General features: G+C 36.9%; 2 protein-coding genes across 8 annotated transcripts in view; one reads left to right on the top strand and one right to left on the bottom strand.

The window, feature by feature from the left end:
- The window catches only part of LOC137251358 (uncharacterized), a 457,851-nt gene that overhangs the window by 391,421 nt on the left and 49,992 nt on the right, over window positions 1–16,438 (top strand). For 2 of the 7 annotated variants that reach the window (XM_067785792.1, XM_067785795.1), the window contains one exon: window positions 13,366–13,442. The exons of the other annotated variants lie outside the window; for them this stretch is intronic. The gene's annotated coding sequence lies outside the window, so the exon portion shown is untranslated. The remainder of the gene's footprint in view (window positions 1–13,365; window positions 13,443–16,438) is intronic. 7 annotated transcript variants of the gene reach the window in all.
- ppk23 (pickpocket 23) overlaps window positions 1–16,438 on the bottom strand; it is a 589,427-nt gene that overhangs the window by 542,330 nt on the left and 30,659 nt on the right. The window lies entirely within an intron of this gene.

Below are 16,438 nucleotides of genomic sequence, written 5' to 3'. Positions count from 1 at the left end.
AATGGATGAGATGGATTGAAGACCACGCCCACTTTTATATAAAAGATTTTTAAAAGGGTCGTAGACGAAAATTATAATCTTTATCTATAAAAGGCCTTTGTATAAGTAGAATTTTACTTTCTAAATTGAACTGTAACATTAAATTGGAAAACACTACAATTTTTGAAAATGGGTGCGGCACCGCCCCTTTTATGACTAAGCAATTTTTTATGCTTCGGGAGCCATAACTCGAAGAAAAATTAACATATCGTAATGAAATTGTGCAGACATATTTTCCTTATAGCATAAAATATTTCTAGTAAAAGTGGACGGGATCGGTTAAAGACCACGGCAACTTGGATATAAAACAAGTTTAAAAGGGTCGTAGGCTAGATTAATAAGCTACAACTTAGCAAAAAATAGTTTTGAATCAATGATATTTCACTTATCAAGGAAATGGGGAGACATTTTTCTTTTAAACGGGCGGTGCCACGTGTTATGTAGAAAAGTACTTTATCTGAAATTAAATGTACAATTGAAGCTCACGCTGAGTATATAATGTTCGGTTACACCCCAACTTAGCCACCTTTACTTGTTTAATATATCATTTATCTGTGCCCATGCACCGACGAAGGTTCTTCTCCGACGTAGTGAAAGACACATTCTATGAATACTTAAAACGGAAATACAAGCGCTGCTCCCGCCATGAACCTGCTGTTATCAAGCAACGAGTCAACTCATTTACGCCTTGGCAACCACTTCACTGTTCGCAGCCATAATTTCGAAATAGTAAACGATTTCGTTTATTTGGGAACCAGCATTAACAAAAATAACGACATTGGCTTTGAAATCCAGCGTCTAGTCAGGCTTGCCAATAAATGCTACTTTGAACTAGCTAGGCAATGGAAGCGTGGAGTCATCTCTCGGAAGACGAAAATGATGCTCTACAAGTAACTTATCGTACCCGTCCTGCTATAAGCATGGACGATGACAACATGCGATGCGACGGCTCTGAGAGTGTTCGAGAGAAAATTTCTTCGAAAGATTTACGGACCTTTGCGCTTTATGCAGATACCGACAGAGTACAACGAATTAAAACACGCCGGCTACTTTGGCTGGGTCATATTATGCGATTGAAAAATGATGTTGCGGCCAAAAAAGTATTCTTGACTTATTACGATATCTCCTGTGTTTCGTTACACGAGATCATCCATTTAGAAGTCGAATTCTAATAGATAATTTCTTAAGAGTTCTCCGCCGTACACATAATCGGTATTTTCATCTTGGTTAGTGTCTCGCATTACATTTTCATAGCATTCCTTATTTTCTTAACTTAACTCATCCTTCCATCGAACAACTCTGCTCTCTAGATAATAGCAAAGATTCTTCTTGCTCGCTTTTTGACTATCCATCCGCCACCCCACTTCGTTCCTAGCTACGTGGCTAGGTAGGTATTTAATTCTCTGTTGTTGTTGTTTGGTCAACTTTCAGTCATTCGACTATAAAGCGCTACAAAATACGCCATCAAATAAAAAATAGTTTAGTGCTACGGTAAAATGTGAACTTCTCACTATTTAATAGTTGTATTCGGTTGATTTTTGTTGCTGTTTTTGTTGTGCAGTTGATTGCATTCAATGCTGCTTTTACGTTGTTGATAGTCCTCGATTATTGTTGTTACATTTATATTTATATAAACGTTCAATTTTTATGATTTCATGAAAGCGCAACAGACAAAGCAAATTGGGAGTAAGAGAAGAGCCCAGCGCTTTTGTTGTTGTGTTGATGTTAAAATTTCATCTTCTTGTATAACCAGATGCTTAAAGATCTATTAGGACCAAATTGTATTTATTCATTACCCTGTATCCTCTATCTAAGAAAAAGATATTGGCTGAAATTTTGTTATGTCGGCTATCTTTTTCTACTTTCAAGAAATTTCGCTATAGACGCAAGAGTAATACCGAAGCGTTTAGACCGACTCCCATAATGACCCGTACCAACCCATGCGAACATAGCGACAGAGGTAGTGAAAATAGCGGAAGAGGCAGCGAAGATAGCGGCTTGAAGCGGATACCCGTTAGAGCCAATGAATCAAAAAACAAAGTACACGAATCAAAGTACAGCGAGAGAAAAAGGAGGAGATGAAACGGTGTTTAAGAAGAGCTTTAAAGTGCTGAGATCTTCGATATTATTAACCCTCGCGAAAACAGCCTTGTCGATAATGCCTACCTAAGGCAACCGATCAACTTTAAACTTTAAGCTTGAAAAATTAAACTTTGAATTTTAAACTTTCAACTTTATATTTTAAACTGTAACCTGTAAACTTTACACTTTTAACTTTGAACTTTAAACTCTAGGCTGTAAGCTTTTTAGACTATAATTTTAAAATTTAAGCTTTAAACTTTTAACATTAATCTTTTAACTGAAATTATAAAGTTTAAGCTTCAAACTTTTAACTTTAAATTTTAAACAACAAACCTTAAATTTTAAACTTTAAACTTTATACTTCTAACTTTAAACTTTAAACATTGAACTTTAATCTTTTAACTATAAACTTTAAACCTTAAACTTTAAATTTTATATATATTCCGATTGGTTCTTCTTTAATATTAAATATATGTGTAAGTAGGCTTTCCAATCTATATTTTATGTGCGAATAAAACTAAATTATTCCACTGTTTTCCCAACGTTTCGCTAATATTTTTATTTTTAGCATTATCAGGGGAATATTTATTAATTTATCTGTTACAAACAATATATAAAAATTAAGAAAATTATCAATTAGTTTTCAAAACAGACATGAAAAACAACAAAGAAAAACAATTTGGTGAATAGTTTAACATTTAAAAAGATAAACTAACGTTATTTTTTCATTAAATAAAAACTGTTGTGTTGTGTTCGGAACCACAAACACAAAAGAAATTCTTCAGCGCAACATACATACCACGACTCACCGAAAATGTTTACCACAGCATAGCAAAAACACCTAACACAGTACTAGCTTACAGGTCAAACCAAACCATGTCCACAATATATACAAGAACAAAGCATCCCTTAGAAAACCACCAACAAAACAATGTTATATACGAGGTAACATGCAAAGGCGATGAAAACGACGAATGTAGAAGAATATATATTGGTACTACAAAACGACCTCTTTCGGTTAGACTAGGCGAGCATGAAGCGGACATCAGAAAACAAAAAACAAGTACAGCACTATCGCAACATATATTAACAAGTGGACACTCAGCTGACTTTACCAACACGAAAATTATTGATAAGGAAAAGAGAGAAGCAACAATATATACACTTGAGAGCCTGAGAATTATGGAAAGACGAGAAAAGACGATCAATAAACGCGAAGATGCGGAAAACATAGCGGCCGCTTACATTGTTTGTTTACAAAACAATAATTTTTAGTATTGACCATTGTAAACTTTACCAAGTAGCGCAACTAACAGCTGATCGCTCAAAATTTGCACACACACACAAACATCACTAATGGCCATATTACGGAAATCTTAGGGAAATTTGAGTTAAATTTTTAAACAGACATAAAATGTTATAATTTTGGAATATATAGCATCTAGGACACCTTAATTGCAGTAATTGACAGAAAATGTTAGCTTATACTCAAGTATTTAATTATTTTTTCAAAATTTATCTTTAATATTGATGCAATGATTGATCCAATGCAACTCTGGTCTTCCTACTGTTCTGCGGCCTGCGAGTGCCTTCCACTCTATTCGCAACATAACCTCGAATTAAGCTGCCAAACTATATAGTAAACAATGGTATTGACAAAGCTATCATGATAGTCAGATGGTAATGATTATATTGTGATGATTTATGTTTTTAATGTTTTTTACAACAGTTTTGATTTAATGACAAAATAACGTAAGTTTATCTTGTTAAATGGTAAAATATTCACCAAATTGTTTTTCTTTGTTGTTTTTCATGTCTGTTTTGAAAACTAATTGATAATTTTCATAATTTTTATATATTGTTTGTAACAGATAAATTAATAAATATTCCCCTGATGATGCTAAAAATAAAAATATTAGCGAAACGTTGGGAAAACAGTGGAATAATTTAGTTTTATTCGCACATAAAATATAGATTGGAAAGCCTACTTACACATATACTTAAACTTTAAACTTTAAAATTTAGTCTTTTAACTTGAAATCTAAAAACTAGAAACTTTAAATTTTAAGCTCTAAACTTAAAACTTTTAACCTTAAACTTTAAATTCTGAACTTTAAACCTATTTACTTTCAACTTAAAAATTCGCATTTACAAACATCCCAGCTGGGTATATGATTGTCTCACCCAACCGAAACTCGTGCAATCAAGTCAACACTTTTATTAAGCTTTGATTTCTTATATTTTACATTTTCATTTTCTATCTTTCAATTTTTATTTTCACATTAAACCATTCAATTTCGTAAACTTCTATGCAACGTGAATTCAAATAAAAAGCAATAACAAGTACTTAGAAGGCATTACAACTTTTCTACTTTATCGCAACAAACACAATTGTCCTCCCGGCAAACAGATAAAAAGTGCCATTGCTTGGCATTTAAGGAGAACTTAACAGCCATACGTTCTAATCAAACCAAAACGATTTTCGCCGCCTTTTCGTGATGCTACGCTACCACATAATTTACAACTCGTTCGTTTGGTTGTAGACACTAAAGATACTCTAAGCTTACATAAACTCAGTGTTTCTCACCTTTCTGCGCTATTGAACTTAGAATGTATGAGAATATTAGTGAGGCAATGAAACGAACAATCGGACCAAAAAGCACCTACCCTTTGGTTATGAAAAATTCTTTAAATGCAGATCGAAATAAATAAAGAGGAGAGCTTGGCTAAGACCTCCTAAGCATTATAACTTTCGGGTCTGTGGATTAGTCATACCTACTGTGGGTTGCTATAAATTCCAAGAAGCTATAGAGATTGCTATAAGTGAGGCACCGTGTTTTACCAAATGTATCTTGAAGCTCTCGTCCGCTGCTATAATATCATCAAAACACTATATAGGCCCGCCAATTCAACCTAGTAGAAATAACTAGAAACTACCAAACACGACAGAAACCACTTCAAATACCCTCTTACCCTCTGAATCGGACCTTTTACATCCGGCTCTTAAATACTCTGAATCTCATATCACTAACATCTACATATATTTGTATATGTATATGTTTAAAGTTAAATAAAATATTCTTAACTTACGTTGGTTTTTGCTGTTGCTTAGCCGTGAGCCATTGCACTCCATTGCTAGTTACAAACACCATAACTAATCCTTAACTTAGGTGATTTGCTTCTAACTAAGCGCTCAAATTTTATACGAGCTATTGATTTTGAAATATACTGCCAAGCCGTTAACTTTGAAGTGCATTCCAATAAATTCTCTATATGATCGTGGCTTTAGTTGGTGGCTTCGACAGTTTGCAATGTACAATAAATGTTAGAGATGTGAAATGGATGTGGTAGAGGAATAAAACTAAAGGTTTAAACTGAATATAAAACGGTAATTATGGAATGAATACAATGATAAAATACACAAGTTTGGTTTAATAAAAGGTAGGGGAGGAACGTGAGGGACATCTGGTCATAGCAGTGGTCTTTTGTATAGTCACGTTTTCTAATCTGGGCACCAGCTTCCGACTTGCACATGCACAGTTGCGGATTGGCCGATCCTTAAGGTTTAGTATCTCAACTTGTTCTTTCAAACGCGAAATATCATAACTTAATGTCACAGAGTGGATTGTTGTTATTGTTGTAGTGATAAGGACACTCCCCGAAGGCCGGTACCAAGCACCATAAAGGTACTAGCCCGACCAACTCGGGAACGATTTGGTATGCCCACATGAAACCTTCGAGGCCATCCCGTCCTCCCACCCCCTAGATCCATCAGGAGTTCGGGGTCACCAAAACCTCGGCTGTTAATGAAACAGGATTCGCCACGGGTAGGTGAGGTTGACAATTCGGTTGGAGAATCTATATATTGCACTGGCAACCCCTTGAGGAGGTTTCTCTACACAACCCCTTGAATCAATTTGGTACATATTTTAGTCGCCTCTTACGACAGGCATACCTGCCTTCAATTCGTAAGTGGAACGGATTTCTAGATGAAAATCAGTTATCGCGAAGCTAGGATAGCTGGCGCAACTTGTTACGAAACGACCAAGATCACTTGGACGGTTAAATTAGTGGCATTGATTGTTGTAGTCGAATTACTAGCTCCTTCTACCTCCTCTTTCCATACGGAAATTGGAATTGCGAGGGCCTCGCCTACTAAATATCTGTAAAATCGTATGTGTCTGCGCTGGAGAAGCTGTGAAGTCCGTATGAACTTATGCTCTTGCAATTTATAAACTCTCTGAGTTGCGTTTAATATCACTACGTTGTGAAAATTGTTTCGGTGAGTAGGCTGTCTGTTTATCGCCAGTCTCATCCAACATGTTTGAAACTTTGGGCTATAATCTTTCAACCTTCATCACCGTTGGGTTCAGAATATATTTGGCATTGTTCCACAAAATCAGTATATAGCCTCGTTTTAAGGCTATCAGCATAAGTATACGTATAGACAAAGGCGAACTTGCGCAAAGATTTTTAGCACCGGCATACTTATAAGGCTTTAAGGACGTTATAGCTAAAACAAGCTGGGTTTTGTTACACGAAGATGTATGAGCATTTCTTTACATACACACTTCTGCGCATAAACATTTATTTCCTAACAATCTCAGCTTCTTACTTCTACAGCTTCTTGTACCACTTTATTTAGGCCCCAACTTACACTCGCCTCGTCCTCATTCAGCCAAACGCATTGTTGGCATTGCCACTACACAGCGTTCATAAATACCAACAAACATATTTATTTATTTGTTGACTCATACTATAATTTACTGCTTTGTTGTTGCTCAATATGGTTTGTTATTTGTTTTCTAGTAATAGTGAGGTTGTTGTTGTTTGTACCTTTATCTAGGAAACGTAACATTTTACAAATTGCTTACTAGTTTTATGGTTTTGGCAGGAATATAATTTCTATGTGTACATGAGTACATACTGACATATCTACATCATATCCAAACCTGTTGTTGGCTTTGTTATCTTGAAGTAGAGCTAAATGCAAAAAGGAGTTCTTGAAGGAGTTTAGTCTGTTGAGTTATGGCACTTTTATCGTTAACGCTAATGTGCACATTATGTATAACTGAAATTGAACATTTTTGATTGTTTTAAAGATTTTTACAATGAGTTGAATTTTTGTTGAAATTCACAATCGGAAATAGTAATATCGGTTTTATAATGAAATGGTTTATAGGTGCGTTTGTTTAAGGCTGCACAACGCATCTAATGAAAACATTTTATACAGTGGCTTCGTCAAAATTTGGTTCTATGCTTCGAGGCCTATCGAGCTACATATATATCGGTGAAAGCCGTATTCGGTTCCAGGTTGTAGGGTTCGAGTGATGCGGGTGAAAACATAAAACCGTCCTGATTTCCAGTTGTTTCTAATTTTTTCCCAAACATTTAATGAAATAAAATTAAAACAAGTAAGGAAGGCTAAGTTCGGGTGTAACCGAACATTACATACTCAGTTGAGAGCTATGGAGACAAAATAAGGAAAATCACCATGTAGGAAAATGAACCTAGGGTAACCCTGGAATGTGGTTGTATGACATGTGTATCAAATGGAAGGTATTAAAGAGTATTTTAAGAGAGAGTAGGCCATAGTTCTATGGATGGACGCCATTTAGGGATATCGCCATAAAGGTGGACCAGGGCTGACTCTAGAATGTGTTTGTACGATATGGGTATCAAATGAAAGCTGTTAATGAGTATTTTGAAAGGGAGTGATCCTTAGTTCCCTAGGTGGACGCCGTTTCGAGATATCGCCATAAAGGTGGACCAAGGGTGTCTCTAGTTGTACGATATGGGAGTCAAATGAAAAGTGTTACTGAGCGTTTTAAGAGGGAGTGGGCATTAGGTCTATAGGTGGACGCCTTTTCGAAATGTCGCCATTAGGGTGGGCCAGGGGTGACTCTAGAATGTATTTGTACGATATGGGTATCAAACGAAAGGTGTTACTGAGCATTTTAAGAGGGAGTGGGCATTAGGTCCATAGGTGGACGCCTTTTCGAGATATCCCCATTAGGGTGGGCCAGGGGTGACTCTGGAATGTGTTTGTACGATATGGGTATCAAATGAAAGGTGGTAATGAGTATTTTAAAAGGGAGCAATCCTTAGTTCTATAGGTGGACGCCTTTTCGAGATATCGCCATAAAGGTGGACCAAGGGTGACTCTAGAATGTTTGTACGATATGGGTATCAAACGAAAGGTGTTACTGAGCATTTTAAGAGGGAGTGGGCACTAGGTCTATAGGTGGACGCCTTTTCGGGATATCGCCATTAGGGTGGGCCAGGGGTGACTCTAGAATGTTTGTACGATATGGGTATCAAACGAAAGGTGTTACTGAGCATTTTAAGAGAAAGTGGGCATTAGGTCTATAGGTGGGCGCCTTTTCGAGATATCGCCATTAGGGTGGGCCAGGGTGACTCTAAAATGTGTTTGTACGATATGGGTATCAAATGAAAGGTGGTAATGAGTATTTTAAAAGGGGGTAATCCTCAGGTCTATAGGTGGACGCCTTTTCGAGATATCGCCATAAAGGTTGACCAAGGGTGACTCTAGAATGTTTGTACGATATGGGTATCAAACGAAAGGTGTTACTGAGCATTTTAAGAGGGAGTGGGCATTAGGTCTATAGGTGGACGCCTTTTCGAGATATCGCCATTAGGATGGGCCAGGGGTGACTCTAGAATGTTTGTACGATATGGGTATCAAACGAAAGGTGTTACTGAGCATTTTAAGAGGGAGTGGGCATTAGGTCTATAGGTGGACGCCTTTTCTAGATATCGCCATTAGGGTGGGCCAGGGGTGACTCTAGAATGTTTGTACGATATGGGTATCAAAGGAAAGGTGTTACTGAGCATTTTAAGAGGGAGTGGACATTACGTCTATAGGTGGACGCCTTTCGAGATATCGCCATTAGGGTGGGCCAGGGGTGACTCTAGAATGTTTTTACGATATGGGTATCAAACGAAAGGTGTTACTTAGCATTTTAAGAGGGAGTGGGCATTAGGTCTATAGGTGCACGCCTTTTCGAGATATCGCCATTAGGGTGGGCCAGGGTTGACTCTAGAATGTGTTGGTACGATATGGATATCAAATTAAAGGTATTAATGAGGGTTTTAAAAGCGAGTGGCCCTTAGATCTATATGTGAAGGCGTTCTCGCGATATCGACCAAATGTGGATCAGGTGATCCAAAAAATCATCTGTCGGGTACTGCTAATTTATTTATATATTCAATAACACTAACAGTATTCCTGCCAAGATTCCAAGGGCTGTTGATTTCGTCTTGTAGAACTTTTTCATTTTCTTCTACTTAATATGGTAGGTGTCACACCCATTTTACAAAGTTTTTTCCAAAGTTATATTTTGCGTCAATAAACCAATCCAGTTACCACGTTTCATCCCTTTTTTCGTATTTGGTGTAGAATTATGGCATTTTTTTAATTTTTCGTAATTTTCGATAACGATAAAGTGGGCGTGGTTATGGTCGGATTTCGCCCATTTTTTATACCAAGATAAAGTGAGTTCAGATAAGTGCGTGGGCTAAGTTTAGTAAAGATATATCGGTTTTTGCTCAAGTTATTGTGTTAACGGCCGAGCGGAAGGACAGACGGTGGACTGTGTATAAAAACTGGGCGTGGCTTCCACCGATTACGCCCATTTTCACAGAGAACAGTTAACGTCATAGAATCTATGCTCCTACTAAATTTCAAAAGGATTGGTAAATTTTTGTTCGACTTATGGCATTAAAAGTATTCTAGACACACTAAATGAAAATGGGCGGAGCCACGCCCATTTTGAAATTTTCTTTTATTTTTGTATTTTGTTGCATCATATCATTACTGGAGTTGAATTTTGACTTAATTTACTTATATACAGTAAAAATATTAAATTTTTTGTTAAAATTTGAATTTAAAAAAATTTTTTTTAAAAAGTGGGCGTGTTCTTCATCCAATTTTGCTAATTTTTATTTAGCACATGTATAGTAATAGTAGTAACGTTCCTGCCAAATTTCATCATGATATCTTCAACGACTGCCAAATTACAGCTTGCAAAACTTTTAAATTACCTTCTTGTAAAAGTGGGCGGTGCCACGCCCATTGTCCAAAATCTTACTAATTTTCTATTCTGCGTCATAACGTCAACCCATCTACCAAGTTTCATCGCTTTAACCGCCTTTGGCAATGAATTATCGCATTTTTTCGGTTTTTCGAAATTTTCGATATCGAAAAAGTGGGCGTGGTTATAGTCCGATATCGTTCATTTTAAATAGCGATCTGAGATGAGTGCTCAGGAACCTACATGCCAAATTTCATCAAGATACCTCAAAATTTACTCAAGTTATCGTGTTAACGGACGGACGGACGGACGGACGGACGGACATGGCTCAATCAAATTTTTTTTGGATCCTGATTATTTTGATATATGGAAGTCTATATCTATCTCGATTCCTTTATATATGTACAACCAACCGTTATCCAATCAAACTTAATATACTCTGTGAGCTCTGCTCAACTGAGTATAAAAATTGCTTAAAAACCAAACTGTCAATACCCGCTTTGCAATAACAGCCAACTATCATAGTTAGTTGTTGTTGCTGCTAGTCAACATAAACAACAAGTAAGAAAGTCTAAGTTCGGGTGAAACCATACATTACATACCCAGTTGTGCACTTGAAACGTTGTTATTGTTAATAAAATTTTTTCGATACTGATGATTTTGATATGTGGTAGTCTATACCTATCTCGATTCCTTTATACCTGTACAACCAACCGTTATACAATCAATGTTATAAAACCCTGTGTACAAGTACAGCTGGGTATAAAAAACCTGTTCTAAACGAACCGCCGCTAATGTCATTTTTTCATATAAGCAAACATAGAAAAATTATATTCTATATGGAAGTATAAAGAAATAAAGCAGAAGGCAACTGGGAAAAAGTTGGATAACAGTAAGCGGTGGTGATGGTCGGACGCGTTTGTAAACAGTCCGATCGCAGGAGTGCGACTTCAAATCCCACTCCCGGGCCTTGTTCGTCCTGACGTCTTTTTGTTGAAATTCCGAAACGTAAAATAACGACAAGAAATCTTAAAGTTGTTCATATGGTTTCTGTTGCTCAAAGAAAAAAAAGAAGTGAATACCCAGTGCTCGTGGAGTTCTATGTCTAAACATGCAGGTGAACATCTAGAAAACTAATGTTTTTAAATAAACTAGAGCTTATCCAGGTGTTAAAGCCTGCATTATCATCCCTAAATCTCACCTGGAGAGGTGGATGGTTGAAACTCGCTGCAAGCACTCGTTGCGTTTCGTTTCCTTTTTTGGACTTTGCTCAACAAAAAACGGTTCCGTTAAATGGCGCCACCTCCGCGAGGCCTATAAAAGGGACGAACAGCTATACAATCTCCCTTATTCTTTTACCAGCGACCACCAGGTGAGTCCTTTACCATTCCTTTTGTTTCATCATTTCATATTTTTAATAAAGGCCTGTGCGTCAGGCTATCATATATATATATGTATTTACTTACAACCTACATTTTTGCATATTTAATTTATTTACTTGTTGTTGGACAGCTAGGTACAGCTGGTATGTTTTTCATTATTGCGAATTTCAAGAACCGGCTCCCCAAATTTCCCCGTTTCCGGAATTCACGAGGAATTCCGGCTTCATTTGTCACCGCTCGAAACCAGGGGTTGAGGTTAAACCAACCAAACAGAAAAAAATTTTACAGAAACAAAAAATTTTAGGCCATTTCAGAAGAGCTTCGTCAGTTTATCGGTAACAATCGATTCCTACTAGTTATTGTTTCCTTATAAGCTTATTATTGAGGGTGAAATTATGATCGAGTTATCGGTTTGTTATCACTGAGTAACATAGCTTTATTGATACCTTATCAGCTTGTAATTTTGAAGTTTGGTCGGTTTATGTTTCTATCAAACCGCTGATTCTATAGCAAATCGATTACAATTTGTTACATTAGCGATAACAAATCGAAAGTCTTTCGAGGTAATAACTTACAATAGTGGTCGAGTTCTAATACACATCAAAAGATATTCAAAAAAATCCAAAAAATTACCATGGAGCGCTCCTCAACTGGAGGGGATCCACAGCATTTTTGGTAGAGCACCTTTAAACATTAGCAGCGTTCGGCCGCGTTTAAAAAATACCCTGGTTAGGCCCAACACCGGTTTAGGAAAAAAATTAATTTTTACGCTGAAATCCTTATGCAGTCATCAATATTACAAAAACTAATTACATATTTGCTACTTATTTTGTAATTGACTCTTGACAGCGTTAGAATTTTTCTTTTCCGCGCCTGAATTATTGTGACACTCCTCGCTACATTTTGGAGGCATATTAGCAGTCGACCCCCGTTGTAAAACTTTTTCATAACAAATCGATAACTTTTCGACAGCAAATTGATACCTAATCGGTAACTCGGCCATTAAAAGTCGATTAATTTTTCATAACATATCTACAAATAAACGATAACAAATCGATAAATTTTGAATTGATTTTCGATTAAAAATCGACAAGATTAAAAATCAAAACCGAAGCCGGAATCGCTTTATAAAGCGGTAACTTTTCGATAACAAACCGATAAATCGTGAACGAAAATCTTTGTTATCGATACCAAATTTAAACACTTCGACAACAAATCGATAACTCGACTATACCACGTCGATAACACATCGATAGAAAGCAGTTAACTCGTCCATAAGTGATATATAATACGCTCATACCCCGATATCTATAACAAACTGATAACTCATCGATAGCACACCTTTAAAACTTCGATAAAAAATTTATAAACGTCTTCAGGTTTCGATTCCGTTTTTGCTTATGACATTTTACCTTTCCTTTCCTCTTCCCTCGTTTTTTTCTTTCTCTTCTATGCAGGAAATGCATTCTTGCCGTGTCTTATCTTCGTAACCATGACAATAGCCATAAGCATCCTCTTCTGCCACCTTCTTTACATTTACTTCTTTTCCTTTGTCATTTCAATCTCTCAGTTAGGTATCATCGATTTCAATTAACTGATTTGCTGTCTGATTTCGCTCATATCAAAATTATCACGTACATTGTTTCTATGTTGCAATGTAGTGATTAACTTAGGTTTACATTCCGTGTAAAGAGATGCAAAGTTTTACATAAAAGCATGTACATTTGATATGTATTTGATATTATACACATCTCTAATAATCTTAGTAAAAATGAAACTAATGAGCTTTTTCATTTGTCTCTTTTCAGGTAAGACACAGTAAAATGACAATGGCGCTTGATAATGAACATTAACATAAGTTTTTCCTTGTCAACTTAATATTAGAGTAAGTAACTTATGAAAACTTCCAAACTATAAAGTATTTACGAGGTTTCTGTAGCTACGGTGCCATACAGTAAATCTAAGGCAGGTTTACGCTGGAGTCCCGATGCAATCATAGATTCTCAGTTGATGTGAGTCAGGCAGCGACTGCCTCAATATTGACAGGTTTTCTCTATAGAATTTCCGTAGAATTTCCACTCATAGCTGGCGTCAAAACCTTAACACAAACACATTCTTAGAAGGGATAATTTTTTTACAGGAACAACGCCCTCATAACGATCAGTAGTGCCCTAATGCAAATCGCCATAATACCTACAGGCTAAGCAAGGACGACGATTTCGTTTCAGCACCCGTGTATAAGGAATGAGAAAAGTTAAGTAACAAAGTTAAGTTGAACTAATATACTGAGTTGTTGCTATACCACCGGTAGCTATAAGGAAAAATTTACATTTTTCTTTTCCCGGGGGTACGACCGTCTACATACCATGCAAGCACAAACCCACTAAAGAGGGAAAATGTTTTCTGTTCAGCACTTTCCACGTGCAAAATATTGGCCTTTCCATGATAAAGGATATGCAAGCAAACCTTTGCCCTGAATAATTTGCAGCTCTCGTGCGTGGTGAGGGTTATAAAGGGACAATGTTTGTTAGGCACATGCCGCATAAATTGATATCGGCTCCTACTATTACTGCCGCTCTATTGATGAGAAGAAAGCTGTGCAGCATCTGCTGTTCCATTGTCTGGCACTCATTAGCAGGTGATTAGGTAATCTTGGCCCACAATTTTTCAACGATCTTGCAAACCTATCCAAACTCAAAATAAAGCGTTAGCTATATTTAATGTATTTACAAAAGGGCAAGTTTTAGGGCATCACATTGGACTATTTCCTAACCGTAGTGTCGGGATGGAATTGAATTTGTATGACTGTAGATTAGAAAAACCAAATTAAATGCTGGGATTTATTTTATTAAATAATTCAATCCTTTTGATAAATACTTGAATTTTTCTAGGACTCCGCCTAAGTGCTGCTAAGAGATCTGATAGTTGTGCTTTCTCTTGTGCTCCGGCTACCTTGGAAAGAATATTAATACAAAATGTATCGCTTAGTTTGCTTAATATTGCATACCAACCAACCGGGCAGGCTTCTTTCTGTACGGTTGACCCCTTAGGTCGATTAACCTAACCGATGACTTCACAGCAATTCCTTTTCAATATCTTAATTAAGGTGTTTACCGTTAGGCTGAAAAACACATGTGCATCGAGCTCTCTATGTGGGCTGTCCTTGAATATGTTCCTGTGCCGCCACTTGTATCTCATACCAGCGTACCCAGCAGAGTTTATCCTGTCCGAACTGGGTCTTTGACATACACATATCCTATGCTTTTTCCCTTCTCTCTCCCTTCCCATCATCCCCCCACTTCTACCTGCACCTCTACCTCTACTTCTACCTCTACCGTTCGAGATCAAACGGGTCTCCCAAAAGACTTTTCCGTACAGCGCGATTTCTTTACCTCTTGCTGGAGAAGGAAATCAACCCCACAAAGCTAAACAGCTCAAACACCATTTATCTACCGTTTTGATTATATGTATTTCAAAGTAGGCGACCCTGTTTCTAATAAATCTATTATTTTGTTTTAAATTCAGTTACTCTGACAGTGTCTGATAACATTTTTATAACACATTCAAAGGCTGATAAAAATGCATGTTGCATTGAAGAAAAGTGAGCTTTTCAGTCCCTAGTGATTTTTTTAATGCCCCATAATGTTTATGTATCCTGAAGGGCATAAAATTCGAGATATGCAACGAACGAAATTGCTAACTTCAAAAAACAACAATAAATTGGCATAAAAGCAAAACAAAAAATTTATGTAAATGATGTGTAGTAAATAGAGGTAAAAAAAAAAACAAAAAAAAAAACCGTCACTAGAAAAAATGGTTTTCAACGCTGGTGGCAACCATGCATGTATGCAACGGATTATGGATGCAACAAATCGCTTTACAAAGCTGCAGATAGCAATAGCATCATACGATGTTCTAAGACCAGCTGCGGTCGGTTTGATGCGTACATTTATTGTGCATGCTTAAACGCATACAGGGTGTTAAACAAAACAAAAGCAAGGTAAACCTCTTAAGGAAGTCGCAATAGGCAACAATAACTCCACTCTGACGAAAGCTATTGCTAAGATAGAACGAGCCAGTCAGTGCTAGCAGAAGTTTGCTCGACATGAAAATGAAAGCACTACCAGAAATAAGGACCGTTGTTGCAAAATAACACTCCTTCCGCTTCTTTCCGGCTTTATTGACTGTCTGCCGTTTCTATCTGCATTTTACATATACAATCGGATAGAGACATTTAAAGAATATGCTTCCTCTCCCTTTTGCCAGCTCATTCACCTTTGCAATTCCAAACAGCCATACTTTGCGCCCTTCTTCATTCATCTGACTTTTGGAATGTTTTCATGGAGCCTACATGTTCTTAGCTTTGGATTTGAACTGCAAGAGAAGATCTTTTGGTTTCTTCCATTCATTGGCAGTTACACTTAATTCCTTAATTCTAAACCTACACACATCGATGGTTGCAGTTCTTTCCATACCATGACTTCAGCCCTCTCCTAACCTTTCACTTTCGCTAAAAAATCATCTTTCTAGATGTGAGCCGTGGCTGCTAGACCCTCCTTAAGAACTATGAGGAGATCACTCGACTTCACTTAATTGTGAAGGCTAATTTTTAAGACACCCAGCTTCACTAAGCTGTTCGTTTCCCTCCGAATCAATGTGTTTCCAACTCTCTGCTTTTAGAGTATTCCGATTTTTATTTCTAGATAAGGGTTCTTAAATACTTTCTTCATAGATTCGGGATCCTATGATATGAAAGAAGCAGCACATAATCTCATATATGTACAAATGGGATACATACCTAAGCCTTCACTATTGTGGGTATCTGCGTCAACTCGCTACACCCACTTTAAGACAGCGATATCGAAAGATGGAAGCTATTTA

Source organism: Eurosta solidaginis, chromosome 4, assembly GCF_040869045.1.
Source record: "Eurosta solidaginis isolate ZX-2024a chromosome 4, ASM4086904v1, whole genome shotgun sequence".
NCBI lineage: Eukaryota > Metazoa > Arthropoda > Insecta > Diptera > Tephritidae > Eurosta > Eurosta solidaginis.
This window is presented reverse-complemented; position numbering and strand designations above follow the sequence as displayed.